The 19362-nt window shown below is 36.4% G+C and overlaps 1 protein-coding gene across 2 annotated transcripts in view; it reads right to left on the bottom strand.

Annotated features, from left to right (window-relative positions):
* The window catches only part of LOC140941153 (ADP-ribosylhydrolase ARH1-like), a 245793-nt gene that overhangs the window by 149751 nt on the left and 76680 nt on the right, over nucleotides 1-19362 (bottom strand). The gene's annotated exons all lie outside the window — the stretch shown is intronic.

Raw genomic sequence — 19362 nt, 5'->3', positions numbered from 1 at the left:
CTGTCCACATTAATTTACCGAAATAAATTTTGTGTATGTCAAGTGGCAGCAAGAGTTGCATCAAGAATGAAAGTGATTGTTTCAGAGAATTGGACTTAAGTGTATGAATGCTGCTTATTTAGTATGCTGCAGTTGAGCTTCCAGAAATTTAAATTCTTCCAATTCTCAAACCCTGTGTTAAGTTAGCAGCATTCATACATCATTTGTACAAGCTTGAAATGGCCTTGCATTTTAGTTGTCATCTTAAAAAGTCCTTGAATTGGCTTAAGGTCCTTAAAAAATATTGGATTTCTTTACTAGGTCTTGAATAGTCCTCAAAATTCAATACCTTGCCACACTGTTTTCTGTTAAATTAGGTTACAGGTATTTCACAGAGGAAAATTTGGCTCATCCTTGGTGTAAGAACCTGTACAACCCACAGGTAATCTAGATGTTAAAAAGTTCTTGAGCATGAACATTATTTTATTTAATTCAAATTGTATTTCTGTACCTAAGATGCAACTTCAAGTCATACCCAGTCATGTTGTCATGGAAAGTGGTAAGACTGAAGAAGTAAAAATCGTAAATGACTTCATAGTTTAAAAGGAAACTGTAATTTGTCCTTAAAAAGTGCTTGAAATTTGTTGGTCTGAAGTTGTATGAACCATGAATTTGTACATGTCAGTTTTAATCTGTTGATGAAATGACATCACAGTGACTTTCAATCAATAATTTCTATTGTTGCCACTCAACTGGAACAGAAGATTATTACATGTATTTTATGATGGACGCACTGTGAAACCAAATAATCATGGGAAATCAAAAAAATAATAATTTAGTTAAAAGAAAAGAGAATTGATTTCTCCATCATAGTAGCACTTCAAATTGAAATTTGAAGATACAGTTGCCATTATAATTCCATTTTTGGGGGGGGAGGGGGGGTTACTTAGTAGTGGCTATGACCTAAACCAGCTTTTAACTAAAGATATTTTGAGAAATATATTTTAGTAAAAGAGCATATAGGACAAACAGGCTACTTTATTACATGCATGATAATGATGCAGACATGCCCTTGAACTAGCTGGTAACAGAAGAGCTGGGCACGTAAAGAGTAAAACTAGAAAAAGTAGCAAAGATAGTGGACATTATAGATGGGTTGAATTATTGAAGTTTGCAGCTCAGCGTGCAAAGAAAGTTGTGTCCGATAGCCTGGGACTAGTGGATTTTGCTATCAGGCTAGTGAATTTTGGTCTTAACTTGCCCAACGGGCAAGTGTTGTTTTTTTGGGAAATTCAAATTACAGAAGGATTGTAATCAATCCTGCAAATAAAAAACGGTTTTGGGGCTAGTTGAAATGACTGGTGGGCTAGTACGTGCTAGCTACAGCTTGCCCGAATGGCAGGCTGTAAAACTGACTTTCTTTGCACCCTGGCAGCTGCACAGCATAAGTGACCAATTGTCTGAATTTACTCTTCTATTAATTGTAGTGGGTAAACAAAATCTTTCAGCCATTTGTGCTATATGACTGACCATATGACAATGATAGTATTTCTACTTTCTCCATTTGTCTGCCATTTGCTATTTTTTTCTTATTTTTCCAGTGCCAGTCATTTTTAAAATAGATTATCCCTTTATAGTAATGAGGCCCTCTCAAATGAAATTTCCAGTTTTGCACCCTGGGATGAAGGGGAGTTATTTATGTCCCCAACGTAAATTTCAAAACCTATTTTTTATTGAATACTCTAGACCAGTCATATGGTACAGTGGGTCTTTTGAAGGTGGTCAATTGTGTGATACAAAATCACCATGCTGCGAGGGAAGAATGCCTTGGAACAAGACAAATGCAGGAATTTACCTTAGCTAAGATAATTTGGTTGTCAATCTATCCGAGAAGTTTTGGTTGTCACATGATCACCCGTCCCTCCCTCCCTCTGTCCACACCACGGGAAACCAAGGTGAAATGTCACTTTCTAGCTAGTGTGGGAGCTTGCAACATGATATTGCACATCCATGTAATGTTGTGGGCAGTTGACAGCTGTCAAAACAGGGTATCTGCTGACCAATTCCACATGGCTCAACTCCAAGTGGATTTCTTTGCAAAGGTTACAAGTTTATTGTTTAAAGTAAAAATAATTATAAATTTAATAATGGGAACTTTGCCTTTAAATCTATATATTATTACATACAATTTTATTAGCTACAAGCTGCCTCGGGTGCTGAGGCAAAAAGATACTATCATTTGGAAATATACTTCTCGTTTAAAGGATCAAGGGTATTTCTTCTCTGCATAACAGTTTTTGGCCACTCAAGTAGTATGAAACTATTATACTTACATGCAAGAAATGCACTGGAACAAGGCAAACAAAAAGCTTGCCCCAATAGGCCGTGCGTGAAAGCAGGAAATACCATTGATCCTTTAAAAGAAAGGGCACCTAAGGCAGCGAGCTTGTAGCTAACAATTTGTATACCCACTACCTCATAAATAAATAAATAATAAATAATGATTTGGAGGTAGCACATCCACAAAGTGGTTGTTCGTCTTCCTGATACCTGGTCAATTTGGAATTTGGAAATGTTGGTTTTTGAGGAGAGGGGAAATCCGGAGTATCCAGAAAAAACCTCTCAGAGCAAAGGAGAGAACCAACAACAAACTCAACCCATTCCCATGTGTTAGCTTTAGATAATGGGAAACGAGCCTGGCATCAGCCATTCTCAGCCACATGTCTAATTAGAAACCCAAAAAGTTAGGTTAAGCTCAAATTGTTCATAATCTCACAGGTCTAGTGACCGTTTAGTTGTTCTTGTTCTTTAGCATTGCTTTCTCTCAATCAGGTTTTCTGTGTATTGTCATTGAACATTTGCAGAGGGCAGCTCATTGAATAAAATAACACTTCCTTCGGCAGAACCTAAATCCATAGGAATACAGAAGGAAGTTTTCCTTGGAAGTCTTGCTCGTATTAATAAAAGAACTTGGTGGTTTTTCAAGGTCATGTGTAAATATGCATATCAACCCTGCCAAGTTAAACAACCCCCCTCCTTTGCAAATGGGAATTTTTATTCAGTGACATTTGAGATAGATATTAATATTTCATAAGACAGTAATTTCTGTTATACTTTATTTTATAATGATATGCTCCTTATGATAACAACCCATTGTAGATCACGTGGTATTCTCTGTGCGTTAAAACCGTTAGAGAACTCTTTTCAAATTCACAAATTTTTTGTAGACCTTAAATTTTGCATAAGTATTGTCTTTGATTTCTCTTGGGACCACTGTAATACCCAGGAGAAATTGGAAACGATGGTTATGCAAAAGTTTGGGTATATTAAGGTGCATTATCATCTAAGTGGAAGTTGTTTTTATTTTATTTTATTAGCTTTGCCAGACAATAAGATTTACACTATAAAAAAAGTGTTCATATATTCACAGGGGTACAAGCGGGGACACCGCAACAGTTAGCGCCAATTACTGCGGGCCGAAAGTGGTGAATATATAGAAAAAAGACTTTGTTTGGAAATCGGGACCTTCCTTACCCCGATTATGATCTGCTGGTGACTAAACGGAAGGGAACAGGGATAAGACTAGTAGCCACACTAACTCTTCCCTCCCCGGGAGAGGAATGGGGAAAGGGGTTAGGGTGGATGAAGAGCTTTCTTCATTAGCTTCGCCATTGTAACGAAAATATATGTACAGGAGATAACACGCATGTAAATTATCAGGATGAAAAACTCGTCGCGGTAAATACCGTAAAATTCCGAAAATAAGTCCCTAGAAGTATAAGCCCCCAAACTCGTAACGCTAAAAAACCTTCTGTGAAATCGCCTTTCGAATATAAGCCCTCAGGGCCTGTTCTTGGAAATAGGACAATTGCACGATGACGTCATTTTACTACAACTACCACAATCATTCAGTTTGCTCTTTTCTTGTGTAAATGAAGGCTATTGTTCTTTAAACCTCAGCGGGATTGACAAATTTAAATAAGAAAGCAAAGACGAAATGAATTCTGGTAGTTGTAGTCAAACATCATCATCGTGAAAATTGCCTATTGCCCTCAAATTGAAAATCAAGCAAAGCAAAAACTTGTACAGTGACATGAATTTTTGCATTTGCCAAAGAGCTATTACGGGTGTTAAATGATTGCAGTAAAAAAGTTTCACAGTATATTGCTGTTTGCGTAGTCCACTCTTAACCCTTGACTTGGATTTCCACAAAGCACAAAGTACTTTCATGGCTGAGTTTTAGTAGGATCTACCTGCTCAGGGCGATAAGTTTTGAGACGTAAATTTCCTTTCTCCATGTAAGCCCCTCCCAAAATAATCCCCTTAAATGGGACTGAAAAGTAAAAACCCAGGCGCTTAATTTCGGAAATTTATGGTATATTTTCTGTGTTGTCAACCGGGTATAATAATTGTTAGTTCTTATTTTATGCAATTAGTATTACTTGTCAATATTTATCCTATAAACTAGTTGTGTATTTGAAAAGAGAACAAATAAACGTTTAGTAGCCAACAAGCAGTAACTATAACGTCTTTGAAATCAAATGCTGTCAAGCCTTAAATTGTCTCCCGATAGCCCTAGGAAACTTGAGATATGTGCATAACCAAAAACCTATTCCATTTTCTAGAACAAGGCAGTGCGGCGCTCTTTTAAGAATACAGATGTTAATAATGCTCCATTTTCAAGAACACGGTAGTGCTGCGCTCTTCTGAGTACAATATTAAAAAAACTGCAAAGCGGCGCTCTTTTGAGTATAACGATTTTTAACACTAAACCATTTTCAAGAACACGGCAGTGCGGCGCTCATTTAAGAAGCGAAGTTCTAAAAATACCCCATTATCTAAGAAACGGCAGTGCGGCGCTCTTTTGAGTAAACAAATTTTAAAGGGGTAATGCGGCGCTCTTTTGAGTAAGATAGATATGAATATATGAATAAATTATCCGGCAGTGGGGTGTGGGCTCCCGCCCAAACCCCCCTCCCCCACTCCCCTCCCGGGAAGGGGGAGAGTGGGGTGTGGGCTCCCGCCCAAACCCCCCTCCCCCACTCCCCTCCCGGGAAGGGGGAGAGTGGGGTGTGGGCTCCCGCCCAAACCCCCCTCCCCCACTCCCCTCCCGGGAAGGGGGAGAGTGGGGTGTGGGCTCCCGCCCAAACCCCCCTCCCCCACTCCCCTCCCGGGAAGGGGGAGAGTGGGGTGTGGGCTCCCGCCCAAACCCCCCTCCCCCACTCCCCTCCCGGGAAGGGGGAGAGTGGGGTGTGGGCTCCCGCCCAAACCCCCCTCCCCCACTCCCCTCCCGGGAAGGGGGAGAGTGGGGTGTGGGCTCCCGCCCAAACCCCCCTCCCCCACTCCCCTCCCGGGAAGGGGGAGAGTGGGGTGTGGGCTCCCGCCCAAACCCCCCTCCCCCACTCCCCTCCCGGGAAGGGGGAGAGTGGGGTGTGGGCTCCCGCCCAAACCCCCCTCCCCCACTCCCCTCCCGGGAAGGGGGAGAGTGGGGTGTGGGCTCCCGCCCAAACCCCCCTCCCCCACTCCCCTCCCGGGAAGGGGGAGAGTGGGGTGTGGGCTCCCGCCCAAACCCCCCTCCCCCACTCCCCTCCCGGGAAGGGGGAGAGTGGGGTGTGGGCTCGGCCCCCCACACCCCAGGGGGAAAAGTTAGAGTGTTTATTCCTCAAGAAAAAACTTGTTTGATTTTCTATCTATGTTACCAAACAAAACATTTATGCAAAATCTTTTCCAGAAAAACCTTCCACTTAAGTCACTAGCAGATGTTAAGTAAGGGTAGGAAAGGTCTCGATTGATAAACATAAACTAGTAAGATATTTGATAAGTTTTATTTGGTGGTTTAAATGGAGAAGAAGTCATGATCACTTTTTTTATATTTACCATTTTTACTAAGACGATAATACACCTTGTTTACCTCTAATATTTAGCCTAACCATTGTATCCAATTTGTCCTGGGACGTGATTACAGTCATCCCAAAGAGAAATTGAAGACAAGGGTTATGCAAAAGTTTTGGGGTAAACAAGGTGCATTATCGTCTCTGTGAAAATGATAAATTTCAAAAAAGTGATCATGACTTCTTCTCCATCTACACCACCAAATTAAACTTCTTAAAAATCTTACTAGTCTAAATTGAGACCTTACTTACCCTTACTTACCTTCTGCTGGTGACTGTAGTAGCAGGTTTTTCTTGAAAAGTCTCCGCATGAATGTTTTGTATGGTAACATAGACAGAAAAATCAGACAAGTTTTTCCTTAAGGAATAAACTCTCTAACTTTTCTATTTACATTTAAAAAATTAAACTTGTAATACGTCTTATATTTAAAATATGTCCTTGAGTAACACAACATAATTGTCCGCAAAATCCTCGAAAGGTTGCGGTAATTTAATGTTTTCTTTTAATGTTTTTCGTTCCCTTTGTGGTGTATCTTCTTCAAGGTCAGGGCTCTTGAACTTCATTCAGAAGTACATTCTGTCTGAAAGAAATTAAAATAGAAATGAGACGAACTTTGAGGTTAAGAATTCTTTTAAACAATAAATATAGTTCGTTAGTTTTTATTTCTGAATCTGTGTGAGTACTAGAAAACACTTTGAGCTTGGTTTTAGGATATTACCCTGCTGTACTTTCGCTTACTGGCACATGTTTCTTTTCCAGTTTACAATTTAGGCTCTTTTCAGTTGCTTCTGAAAACTCGTCCATGAAAAGAAGATGGCAGCATCAGACTTTTGGTAGCATCACTAAGGTAAAACCATTGCAACCTACATTTCTACTTGGCAGATTTTTTATTACAGGTAAACGTTTTCGGGCGTTCGTTTCCTTTCCGTATTGTATATTTGATTTATTTCAACTGAAGAAAGTCCTCCTGTAATGCGTCTATAGGGAAATGAGGTAGAGTAAAAACATGAAATAGGTTTTTGGGCGTTTTGGTTCTCAGTTAAGTTCACTTATGAGATATTGTGTGAAACGTATAATACTGAAATTAACTGGAAAAATTGGAGACCTTGTGCCTTTGCATGTTATCACCATTCCCAAGCTTTAAGGATTGCGAGTGTGGTAAGCAAAATTTATAGAGAAAGACGGATTTTATTGTATCCTTTATTAAAGAGTAATTACGTAGGCCAAAATAAAGAAACGAAACCTTTGCTAATGCACTTTTCTCTAGTATTAGCCTTGCATAAAATCCCCTTCCGATACCAGATATTTCACCACGCAATTAACAAAATCAGTTCCAAATCAGTTTAACTCAATTTTACTGGAAGATTACATTCTAAATCCATGTTACTTGCATGGTAAGCCTGAAAGAAAAAACCAAATGTTGGTAAAATATTTGCTCGTTTATTATATTATACATTTATTTATTTCGACAACCATAATTTTGAGGACATGAAAAAAATAGCCTAGCGTATAGAATCAGCTAGTAAACAAAACTTATGGGAGATAAGCAAATAGCGAGTAAAACCCAAGAAACCCATTGAAATAAAACACTGATGAAATGATGGTTCGATTTTACTCAAAATTACTCTAATATTTCGATGGCCAAAATAGAAACGTATTACCAACAAAGAAAGAGTTCGAGAATTAATAATGTATGAGAATACTTTGTTCTTATTTCAGCTCAACCTTTGTTGTAGCAAAACGTGCTCTTCTCTTTAAAATATAAAAAAAAATATATGGTTCTTTCACTTTTTAAAACTAAGAATTTGAAATTTTATAAGTGATAATTTGTTTCACTCAAGTGCATCAGGCGACATACTTAATAGAACTCGAAAACGTTTCAGTAAATATTGGATGACCCAGAAATCGAAATTCATTGTTGCAAGTTAAATTTCTTGTTCTATATTTCCTGGTCTAAGAGTTGTTTTGGCTCCAAATTACGAATGCAAAAATTTTATAGTAACGGGATGAGTAGCGAGATCAGTTCAAATTCTTCTCTATTCTGATATACAAACAAAAGAAATATAGAAAGAAATACATGTGCCCATTTGCAGGATGGTGTCATTTTACCACTACGACCAGAATCCTTTTCGTTTTTCTTTTCATATTTAAATTTGGTAAGGTATTAGTGAAATTCCTATTGAAAATGGCAGACGAAATGTAGAAAAAGACTCCTTCTAATTCAGTGTTCCCACTCGATCTTAAGTCAATTCATACTGGGCTTTATTGGCCCCTCTAAAATATAACGGGAAAACCTTTACGATGCAGCCACTGAATTTATTCAAAAAAAGTACTTATCGCTTAAACAACAACAACAACATAAACTTTATTTGCATGACTATATGTGTTACAGTATTGCAAAAGCTTTAACATAGAATTACAATTTAATATACTAATGATAATACAATGCAATGATAACAATAGTCAGTCAAGTGTCATCAGTATGATTTGATAACAAATTATTACGTAAATCATTACATAATGAAACAAATTTCGACAAATGTGAATTTACAGGAAAATTCTGTGAATTCATCAATTTAATTACCAATTCTGTGCAAGATAGCTGATTAAAATCGACAAAATTTTGTTGGATTTGATTGTAGAAGTTTTCCCTTGGGACTGATTACTTTGGACAATGCAAGAGAAAATGAAATTCGTCTTCAATTATACCAGCGTTACAAACAGGGCAGAATCTATCGTTGCGGGGAGTTTGATTATTTCTTCCAGTTTAAATCATGAGTTTGTGGTTACTTATACGAATTTTCACCAAGTCTTTCCTACTGGTTGAATTTCTAGTTAAGTCTAGATAACTTGAAATTTATAATCAACGTGACCTTATTAGACGCCATTGTCAATTAATTTTATTTCCTGAACCCATATTTCACCGTTCTAGCCTCTAAAAATAGGTATTAAGTCAGAAAACCAAAATAGGAACGTGTCTAATGAAATCCTTAGGTTAGCAAACATTGAACAGAAAATCTTTCACAATAGCAATGACGTCACGATGAAGTCATGTATGATAAAAGAACGAACTGAAAGTATCCGCCATCTTAAATTTGTATTTTGAATTAATTAAATCTATTTTATTATGATTTTGCGTTATTGAGAGAATCATTGATAATATTGAATTTCATTTGTTTATAAAAGGGTATCTTGGAAAAAATAATCTAGCTTCGAGTAAGACGTAGCCAAATTCTGAAAGGAGTAAACATTATTGTAAATTAAACTTGACACCTGTCATTTTGGTTCGTTTTAAACTCATGTTTATCTCAAATAACTGCCTAATAATCCGGGTTGCATTAACAGCTAACATAAATTGGATAACTATGCAATTTTTTTCTGGCTGTCAAACATTGTTTGCCCTGGCGATGTCGATGTTGAACACGTCAAGAAGACTTACCAATATTTCCAAATTAATTTTAGGAAAAGTCGCTAAGTTCAATTGGCGGTCATATCTTGAACAGTTTGAAGTAATTCATTGTTAAATTTGAGCGGGGGCTATAAAAGCCCTCCCAGTGTGAATAGGCGTAAATGTTGTGAAACTCAAGGCTAGAAAGCAACGCTTTTTCAAAAATTCTTTCACTTCCGATTTGCCCTAGCTGCATGTGAAACGTTTTGAGTTCTAGAAGAGTTTTTCAACCTAGAAAAGTATATTTTCCCACAGTACAAGATTCAAATGTTTGAAATGGAAAAGCGGGTTTTGGAAGAACAAATCAAGAAGGATATTTCCTGAGTAAAACTGGATAAACTGAACTTATTTTGAACAATAACTTTCTAAATGTATTTTAGATAACTGTTATAAATTAAGCAAACAAAACGAGGTAAACATTAATGATCTCTATAGTATTTGTTCTTGTTTATAAGTTGTAGAAGTGCATTCAACATATCAATAAAAAAGAAATACTTTCTTATCTTCAGAGGCAACTTATGGAAACAAAAAACTCACTTGAAGCACAAGAAAAATGTAGCTAGCGGTACTTTTTTTATTGGTCCAGAAATTAGTATATTAAACGACTTAAAGATGCACTCAGTTTCTAATCACAAAGGATAGACATCATGATCCAATTTCTAAATAGAAATAAAACTTTTTGGCCATAAAATTTTGAAAAATAATGCGCAATATTTACAAAAAGGAAACTGTTCTCGTGAACTGATTAAGGCTGGGATAAGTGGAATTCAAAAAACACACTCCTGACATTTTTAGAATCTGAAAATTCTAACATGATAATTTGGAAAAATATTTGTAAATAAAGTGACCAAGAAATCTAAAGATTATGTTGACAAGTTTGAACTGTTCTTGCTGGACCTAACGTTTAATACACCGATCGAGTATACTAACTGCCATGACGTTATTAGTTTTAAATCAGAGAATTTAGTGGTTCTGCCTCTTAACAATCTCGACTATAAAATTTCTTCCCACATAAGAAGAGTAAACAAAATGTGGAAAATGCACGTACGATGCCCGATTCTCGAATTCTCTGTGTCTAATATACAAAAAAGAAGAGTGTAGAAAGAAAGAAATGTGCATCAATGAACAAAGCCTGCTAGAGACAGAAGCTCTAGAAGGCAAAACACTTGTTCAGTGAGACTAAGATTTTAATGAAATTCTTATGAGAGTTAGCAGACAAAATAAAAAAAAAATTGTTTAATTTTCAATTGTTCCTACTCTTAACAAGTCAATTCAAAATAGGCAATTTTAGCTCCCCTGAAACATTAAAAGCTTTCACGATAAGGTCACTGAGTTTCTTTCAGGAGATGTGTTTGGTAGAACAAATAAAAAAGGATATTACGTGGATAAAATAAAGTTAACGGGAACTTAAACGTTCCAAAAAAACAGAAATCATGAAATAAATAGTAACAGCTGTGTTTTCACCAAAATACAATCTAGAAAACGTTAAATCTCGACTAAACTATAATCGTCTTATTTTAAATAGTTTTCACCTGATTTTTTTTCTGCCATGGCACGGAAAAGGTAAAAACGAAAAGGAAAGCTGTTGAAAAATAACGTATTAAACCTGACATCATCCAGAAACGAATACTCTATTTCGCTGGTTTCGTATTGCTACGTCCGTTAATGATTATTTTTGCGCGAGCTTTTCAAACAATATTTCAGAAAATACATTCCTAATGTTTTTTTATAACTTTGCTTCTTTTCTCAAGTTTACTATACTTATAAGAAGCAATCAAAGCTTCTTGGCAGGTGCCCTATTCATTCATGGTAATAAAAGTTTGATTAATTAAGATCAACGAAACTACTGAAATCTAATTCGTAAGTTACTGGATTTTGGTCGAAAAAAACTGCTGAATAAGCCGTAACGAAATCAAAACAAGGTTATAGGTACTACAGTCCCATAGTTCTGAATCTAACTTTGGAATAAATTATTTGATAAAGAGCTGACCGAGAGATAAAACTATCATCAAAAATTATTTTTCTGTTATAGTCATCTACTACATCAACTTGATTTCAATCAGTCGATAATAATTTGATACTCAAAAGATATCACACAATCTATCAAAAGAACATTTTAAATAAATTCTTCAGGACGAAAAAAAAAACTGAAAACTCTCTGTAAGAGAGGAAGCTCACTGTGGTTCGGATTTCTCAAAGCAAATTACATAACACGTGCAGGCAGACGAAAAACTCAAAGATGCCGAAATTGGCTGACCCTTATTTTGGGGAACCTAGTTGAAAGCATATGTAAGAAATTTCTAGTTCTTTTTTTCTGTGTCTAAAAATGCGATCAACAAAAAAAAAAAAGAAAGGTCATATACGTTCATGAACCAAGCCTTCACTGAAGCAAAGACGCTCTATATATGAGGCAAATCATTTGATCACTGAGACCAAGATTTTAAAGAAATTCTTATGCCGCAATCTTAAAAATCTGCCTCCCTTTTATAACGATAACCTTAAAATATAATTTCAAATCTATGCAAAAAGGCCTTTATGAAATAGTACAAAATGCAGAAAAAATAATTAGTCAGTTCATTTGATATTCTGAGCCCGTGTACAACAAGAATTGAGTGACTAAACCAAAAACCAACCAGTTAAATCTGAAAAACTAACAGAGGTTCATTAAGGTTTCTATTCTTACGGTTGTTTTTATCCAATCGATGACAATAAATCCTAAAGATGACGAAAGAAACAGATAGAGAAATACTCCTTTTGATTTCGAAGGTTTCGTTTAAAACTGTTGATCGGTGCAGAGTAACTTTGATTTTGCTGATTTCTTGGATACATTTTAAATCATCTTCTGAAGAATAAAAATTAAAAAACTGAAACCCTATGGAAGGTTTTTTCTGAAAATGTTGTAAATTGCATGACCGTTGTTCAGTAAATTAAAAGTGGAAAATTAACAAGATACTTATCCATCCTACAGGCTTGCGAATAGTCATTATTCAAACTGACAGACACTTGAGGACAATTGTACATCTGAAAGGAAGAAATATAACACAAGATTAGCCAACAGCTGCAACTGAGATTGCCAGAAGTTAATGTCTAAAACTCATCATTGGTACACCGAGATGTATACAGGTATTTACCTGGACTTTATTATTGCCAATCAAAGTTGATGTCATCCGTATGAAAAAACTTTACATCTCTGAGATTAAATCTGTATACTTCTGTTGGCCTGAAAGAAATAAAAAATACATCTTAGCACAAAGTGTTCATTGAACAGGACTCAGTCCCTCAAAAGCTGATAATCGCTAACTACAATTATGTACTTGCTCAACCCCAGTCTTCTAGCTAAATATACACCCCTTATTACAACTGCGTCCCCAGGGAATTACGAAAATCCTCCGAGAATTAATCAGATGCAGAAAAGTGTCAATCAAAAATATAAAGTTCGTCATCTGATTGTGGCTTTGCAATTTTATTAGATTCCCAGGACCCTTTAATTGGGGAAGGACCGCAATCCATGTGAAGTGCCATTTAACTGGGCTATTTCTCGTCCAGGCTTTTCAAAATTCGGTAATTTGAAACTTTTAGAATCTAAAATGGCGTTTAAATTCTTATATTTCCAAGTTTCAAATTTTGACCCTTAGTTTAATTGTGATTTGCAAAGTGAATAAGAGAAGAGCAAACATTAGTCAAATTGTCGGAAAATCAATCCAGAAAACTTGAATGCATTATCCTGGCTAGTAACATAATTTGTTACCCAGGGTGAATGAAAAAAAAAAAAGCGAGAAGAAAAAACAGAGCAAGAAAAAAAATGTCTACATCTTTGAAAGTTCTTTTTTCAGTACGAAGTTCTGTATCTCATAAGTCTAGAACTTTAAGCTGAAAGTGTTACGAAAAATTGAGCATCACTAAATTTATAAACCGTACGGAAAATATAAATTACCATAGTAATAAGAAATGAGTAAAAAGATAAATAAATAAACACAAACAAATAATCACATGGCATGCAGACAAAAAATTAAACTAAATTTCTTAATTTAGGTAGCTTAGTAGTCTATCGTGTCGTATAGCTTTGTGAAAAGATGCTTTCACTTCCCCCGAAGTTCTTGCTTATTGTTCTTAGTCTATAATGGCCATAATAAATCATCTGCATACTTTACCCAAGAAATTTAATACGATTAACGTTTTTGGTAATCTACCTTATTTGATTCAACCACCAGTTATTTCAAGCTTTGTCGCCTTAAGTCTAATAAATTTGCGAGCTAGCAATCTAAGTGGCATCAAAATGTTCATTTGATGAGACTATCCTGAGAAAATAACTCAGAATTGAATTTAAAAGTGATCTCAATAGATGTATTTGTGATCTATCGAGCGTGAAAGAAAATTATTTTCTGTTACATATAAAGCCAAATTAATTGAGTGCTATGTTTTTCATTTCTGATTTCGTTACTATCATAAATATTACAAGAATTAAAAGTCAGAAAAACACAATGTTTGCCAAAGTCGTTTTGTTGTTTTCTTTGAACAATTTCTTTTGCCTTCTCAACGAAGTAGACAGTCAAATAAATATGTATTTTTGTCAGCTTTGTGATTGTTAGAAGATTAAATGAGGACCCATTTAATGCCAGTCGACGCTATTTCGTCGGAGTTTCCGGTAAAATACTAAAGATAAAATTCTTGTTTGGTTTTTGATGAACGCAAAGCGAATTTTGTACCGATATTAAAGCAATTAAACTGATCAATTGAAAAGAGTCGCAAACATTCCGTAAAATAGTCTCAAAATGGCCTATGACGTCCTTCACATGGATTGCTTGGGGATCACCTAAGTTTAGTAAGATTTCCATCGCCAGTTAAGGGACTTTTTGTACAAGAATAATCTCGAATTCACCCCATGAAGTTTAAAGGAAGAATTTTTGCCCCAGCTTTTGGGTGTTTGAAGCCCTCCTCCACCCCTCTTCCAGTCGTAATACACTTTAGTTTGTTTATTTACTTCCCCATAAAGATCAAGGGAAGAATTTTTTGCTCCTACGTTTTGGGTGTTTGAAGCCCTTCCTCCTTCCCTCTTCCAATCGTAATACAGTCGAGTTTGCTTTTAATATCCCCATGGAGATTAAGGGAAGAATTTATGTCCTTGTTTTTCGAGTATAAACGCTCTCGCCCTCCCTTCTGCGAAAAACAACTTCAAACTCAGGTCTCGCACAAAAAATCCAGTGGGAGCTAAAAATGAACGGTTTAAGCACCCTTGGGAAGAGAGAAAGGTGAATGAAAAGTTAACAATACTTATCTCCACACTCGTCTGTTTCGTGGTGAAAAAAGAACTGACAACTCTTCTAATGGCAGTTACGACCCCTGCAGGACTGTCAGCTCTTAAGATCAACAGGTGAGCGGCAAACTGATTCCTTCAGGATGGTCTAGTCTTCTGTGTCTCAAGCACATAATCTAACGAAAAACAAAGATCAACGATCCTCTCAATGAGTACAGGTATATGCAGTAAAAGAATATAAATAAGTGAGTAAATATGAATTATCATTATACTACCGCTAAGGAATTATATCTTTGTCATTATCTCTGTTGTTTTGAGGTCAGTCAAGAGGTGCCTTGAACAGCAGATTGGTCAACATATTTTCGGTAGTTTTCTCAGCTAAGTCAGTATAGATTCAAGCAGACCCGAGTACTTTGGGCTTGATTTAAATGATCTACAAATATGGCTCAAAAAATATCGAAGTTCGTACTATCTTTTGAACCCAAATTGTGAAAATTGTATTGCTGTCACTTAGGTGCCGGATTCACGAAGCATACTAGCGGTGAATAAAGCTCTTTCCCAGGGGTTCCTATGCAGTTTAATGACTCTTTTGGTGTAAGATCAAAACAAGGCTTGCACTGCTTGCTATTGTGTAAGATTTTAATGCTTGTAATCCGCAGTCCTTCTAGATAAAGAAAACGAAACGTAAAACAAAGGCTTTGAATCAGCTTCTTAATTTCAATTTGGCGAATTTTTGTTATTTTTTTATCGCATCGCTTTCCAGTTAAATTTAACTTTAATTGCTTGTTCTGTCTCCAGTTGCCAGGAACCAAGTCAATAAGCAAACAGACCTTCTTAGCTTCTGTTTTGTTTTCCCGATGCAGGCCACGTGATAATTCTCCAGAAAACTGTTTGTTTCGAATATCTTTATCGTTCACGAGCATATGTACGCATAATTTATGAAAAGACCTTGGGGCAAATTCCCCTGGGACCCTCATTAGGAAAACAAAACATTCCAGCTAAAGAGGTCTATCGATGAATACCGTTTAGCCGAACCGCAGCCGGGCGCAACAAAATGCTTGCAAAAACGAAATTTCGTATCTTTAGACAGTTAATCGCTGACATTTCAAAACGAAATGTCAGAGAAAGAGTATAGACAATTGGACGAAATTCTGCGAATTTTGTCCTCAAGTCTTTTTCACAGTACTGTGGGTATACATGTATATATCCTATTAAAGTTAAGCCTACTTTAGAGTAGACTTACATGTAGGATATTTGCAATTAGGACATGTACTGAAATTAATGTCCTTATTTTCCCAAGTTATATCTCAGGATATATCTTAGGCAGATTTCTTATTAATGGATTAGCCTATTTATATCTTTTGTTCAGTATTTGCTATCTTTATTGTAATTTCCGCGGTTTTTCTTAAATTTTCCTAGTTTTTTTTTTGCTTAAAAAGCTAGATTGGTAGCTCCGTTATATTGTCACAGGGACTCTGAAAGCGATCGCCAGACTCTAATGATCCATCTCGCCCTTGAAAAAGTCCAGATTCCAGGGAGTGAATTCTAAATTGTCTCGTGGTTTGAATTCAATGACTTGAAATTTGTTTATGAACCAAGTTTTAAATGAAAAAAAGGTTTGGAATATCAACCGAAAATGTGTAAGTTTTGTTGGTATCACTTTGAACAAAGGTAAAAAAAATAATTTCGAGGAATGTGAAAAAGCAACTGTAAGGCCAGAGAAACAGAAAACTGAGTGACTCCGACAAGAAAGTGAAACACAAGGTTTCAAATTCCGGCAACTATAAAGACAGCAATCAATTATCGAAAATAACAAAAGACCACACAAAAGACGCATATAAGCAAAATTAGACTTTATTGTGCTTTCTTGCATGCAGAGCATCGCAATAAAATATAAAAATGCGTTATTTATGCCGCATTTTTACTTATTAATTGAATCAAGCCCAGAGTAACGTATCATTACGCCGTGCGGTTTCAAATAGTGTCTCTGTCTAAGCCAAAAAAGCTATCGAATGAATGTTGACCAATTTTTGCCTATATTTGCAGCACCTCATAAAATCTCCTAGCCTTATAAACTGTTCACCAGAAACAATTACTCCATTATACTAAATATCAATCCTGTTGGATTCTTCGGATAAAATTTTAGCTGAATGGTTTTAAATTTAGACGATTATAGCAACATGCGAACTATTTGATCTTTTTCAACAACCTGTAGATAGTAGCGCTTCTATATTGAGAACAGTCAATTAAAAAAGCTGAGAATATATGAACTCAAATCTTTACGTTTTATGCTAACATGTAGAATATTTTTTGAAATAGTCCAGATTAAAATTCACCAGTATTAATTATGTTTAGTTTTTTTCCGAAGTAAATACAGCTTTTTTCGTCCCCAGTTGTAAAAACAACTTAATAGTCTAGTCTATAATATCAAATATACTTATCTGTCGGCCTTCTGTTCGTCTGTCGGAATGAACTTTCCAAGGACTCTGTACGTGCAGTGTTGAACGGGAGCGAATGGAAGTTCGTAGGATGCGCCATCAGTTTTACTGATTCAGTTTCTGTGTGACAAGACAAGAGAGATTAGCGAAGTAATTAATTTCCATTGTACGATTAGTCTTCACAGTTTTCCTGGCTGATTCTTATGCATCATTATATTCCATCAAAGTTGCTGAATATTAATTTACCGACGCCGACAAAGGGGGACAAATTCTCATTTGTTTAATTTTCGTTACTTTAAGGCAAATGTCTTCCGTTTCATTCGTACTTTCTTTTGTAAAATGAAGTCATAATCAACGCGAGATCGGCGCTCTAGATAAGTATCATTTTGAGACCATCATAATCCATGAAAAAAAAATTAAAACCCAAGTAAAAATTGTTCATTTTAGTTAGAAATAAGAACAAAAGCTAGTTTTGGTTACAATGTACATTTAGATACTTTTTCGCCACAGAAAATGATTTCTCAGAGATTAAGAAACAGATTCTAACGACAAAGACCTAGGAAAAACGGCTAGGTTAAAACTTTAAATTATCTATCTGAAATAAACAGAGACTAGGCAAAGTCGACAAATGAAAAAAAAAACGGAGCAGCAACTCAAGTTTACTTCTAGGACTATCGTGGGATATAAGAGTTTGGCCGCGTACTCAGTCAACACGTGTTGCCTTTACTTTATGACAAATTGCAGTTACAGAGACAGGCTCTGATGTATAAACCTCTAAGAGAAATGACTTATTAAGAGAACAAACCTGTTATCGTCTTGACTGATGTAGAACAAATTAATCCACAAGAGGTAAAACCACAGCATTTAGGTCGCCTTTCCAGTCGCTACTTTCAATTTTAATACTGGGTGTGTTTCTTGGTTTTATACCTTCTGGTGTAAACGCTAATTTATTCAGCTCAGTCGAGAAACACTTTTCACTCGGAGCTGAAAAAAAAAAAAAAATGGAAGTGTTACTACATGATTGTTCCAAGAAATATGTTAAACCCCCCCTTGCAACCTGTTGTTTTTGGCTTGTCGGAATTTGCTACGCTGTTTTGTACAATGTAATTAATCCTTTACCATTGCGATTTGTTAGGTAATTGCATGATGTGCACCTAAAATTTTGCGGGCGCATTATCATCCTTATTTTTCATGGTATTCAGAAGAGAACAGTGTTTTTGCTGTCTAGATTGTGGTGGCGCTGCTAGTTTTGTGATGCTTGCTTCGTTCGCTGATCTATCGTGCACCCGTACGGTTGGGAATACCAATGATGCTACTCTTGTGGAAATTTCTCTTCTTTTGCCTGTATGAAAAACAAGACTCATTTTAGTGGGATTTTGAATAAAAACGCCTTTACCCGTTGATGAATCTTATAATTTTCACCCTTGGGGAAAATGCCAACATGAGGTGAGAAAAGATTATATCATCATTTGTTTCCTCTGTAGCTTGTCATTGGTGTAACACGAACGCTGAGTTTTATTAGGCCTGAACAAAAAAGTGTCAAAAACCTGACGGCATTTTCTTAATGACACTCTATCAGCAGGGAAGCTTTTAACCCTTGGAACCACAGACCAAAGAGAAACAATCCTAAAAAACAATCCTGTCAAACCCTGAAACAACCGCAGAATGTACTTTTGACCAGCCAAAGATTATAAAAGCATCGAAGAAGGCCACTCTACTGCGGTCTGAGCTAGTGCTACTGGTCAAATGACTCGCGACTCATATTTCTCTCTTTCTGCATCGCATCTGAGAACACTGAACGGGCCAATGGGCCCATGGGGGACACGATTGTTCCAAAAACTTGATTGTACCAACTAACTTAAATTTGCAATCAAAGTACTCGTGTAAGAGGCTTAGTGTAAAATATTCTGAACAGTCAAAAGTCATTTTATAATTAGTTACTAAGTCTTGCTATAAAAATTTTGATGTTTTTTTTTTCACTTGCGCAGTTGATCGCGCTGGTTCCCACTTTTACTTAGGGTCTGTTTACATGGAAGTGGGAGACCTCAGGTAGGTGAGGTAACTCACTTGGGTGGGTTAATCTCTAATATGGGGTGCGATCCATTCAACCAAAATTTCTAACCGGTCGGACCGGGAAAAGTGGTCCACCTCAAAAGGTGGACCAGTTTTTTCGAAACTCTTCCGGTTGGACCGATCCATTGAGTTTTGGACTGAAATTTCCGGAAATTTTGGTTGAATGGATCGCGCCCATGGTTACCCTACCTATCACGTAAACGTGGTCATATTAGAGTGAGAGATTGTATGAACAGATGGGTAAACCCACCTTAGGAGGTTACCTCACCCTCCTGGTT

The sequence above is a fragment of the Porites lutea genome, chromosome 6 (assembly GCF_958299795.1).
Source record: "Porites lutea chromosome 6, jaPorLute2.1, whole genome shotgun sequence".
NCBI lineage: Eukaryota > Metazoa > Cnidaria > Anthozoa > Scleractinia > Poritidae > Porites > Porites lutea.
The sequence above is the reverse complement of the archived record's forward strand: the minus strand, read 5'-3'. Positions and strand labels throughout refer to the sequence as shown.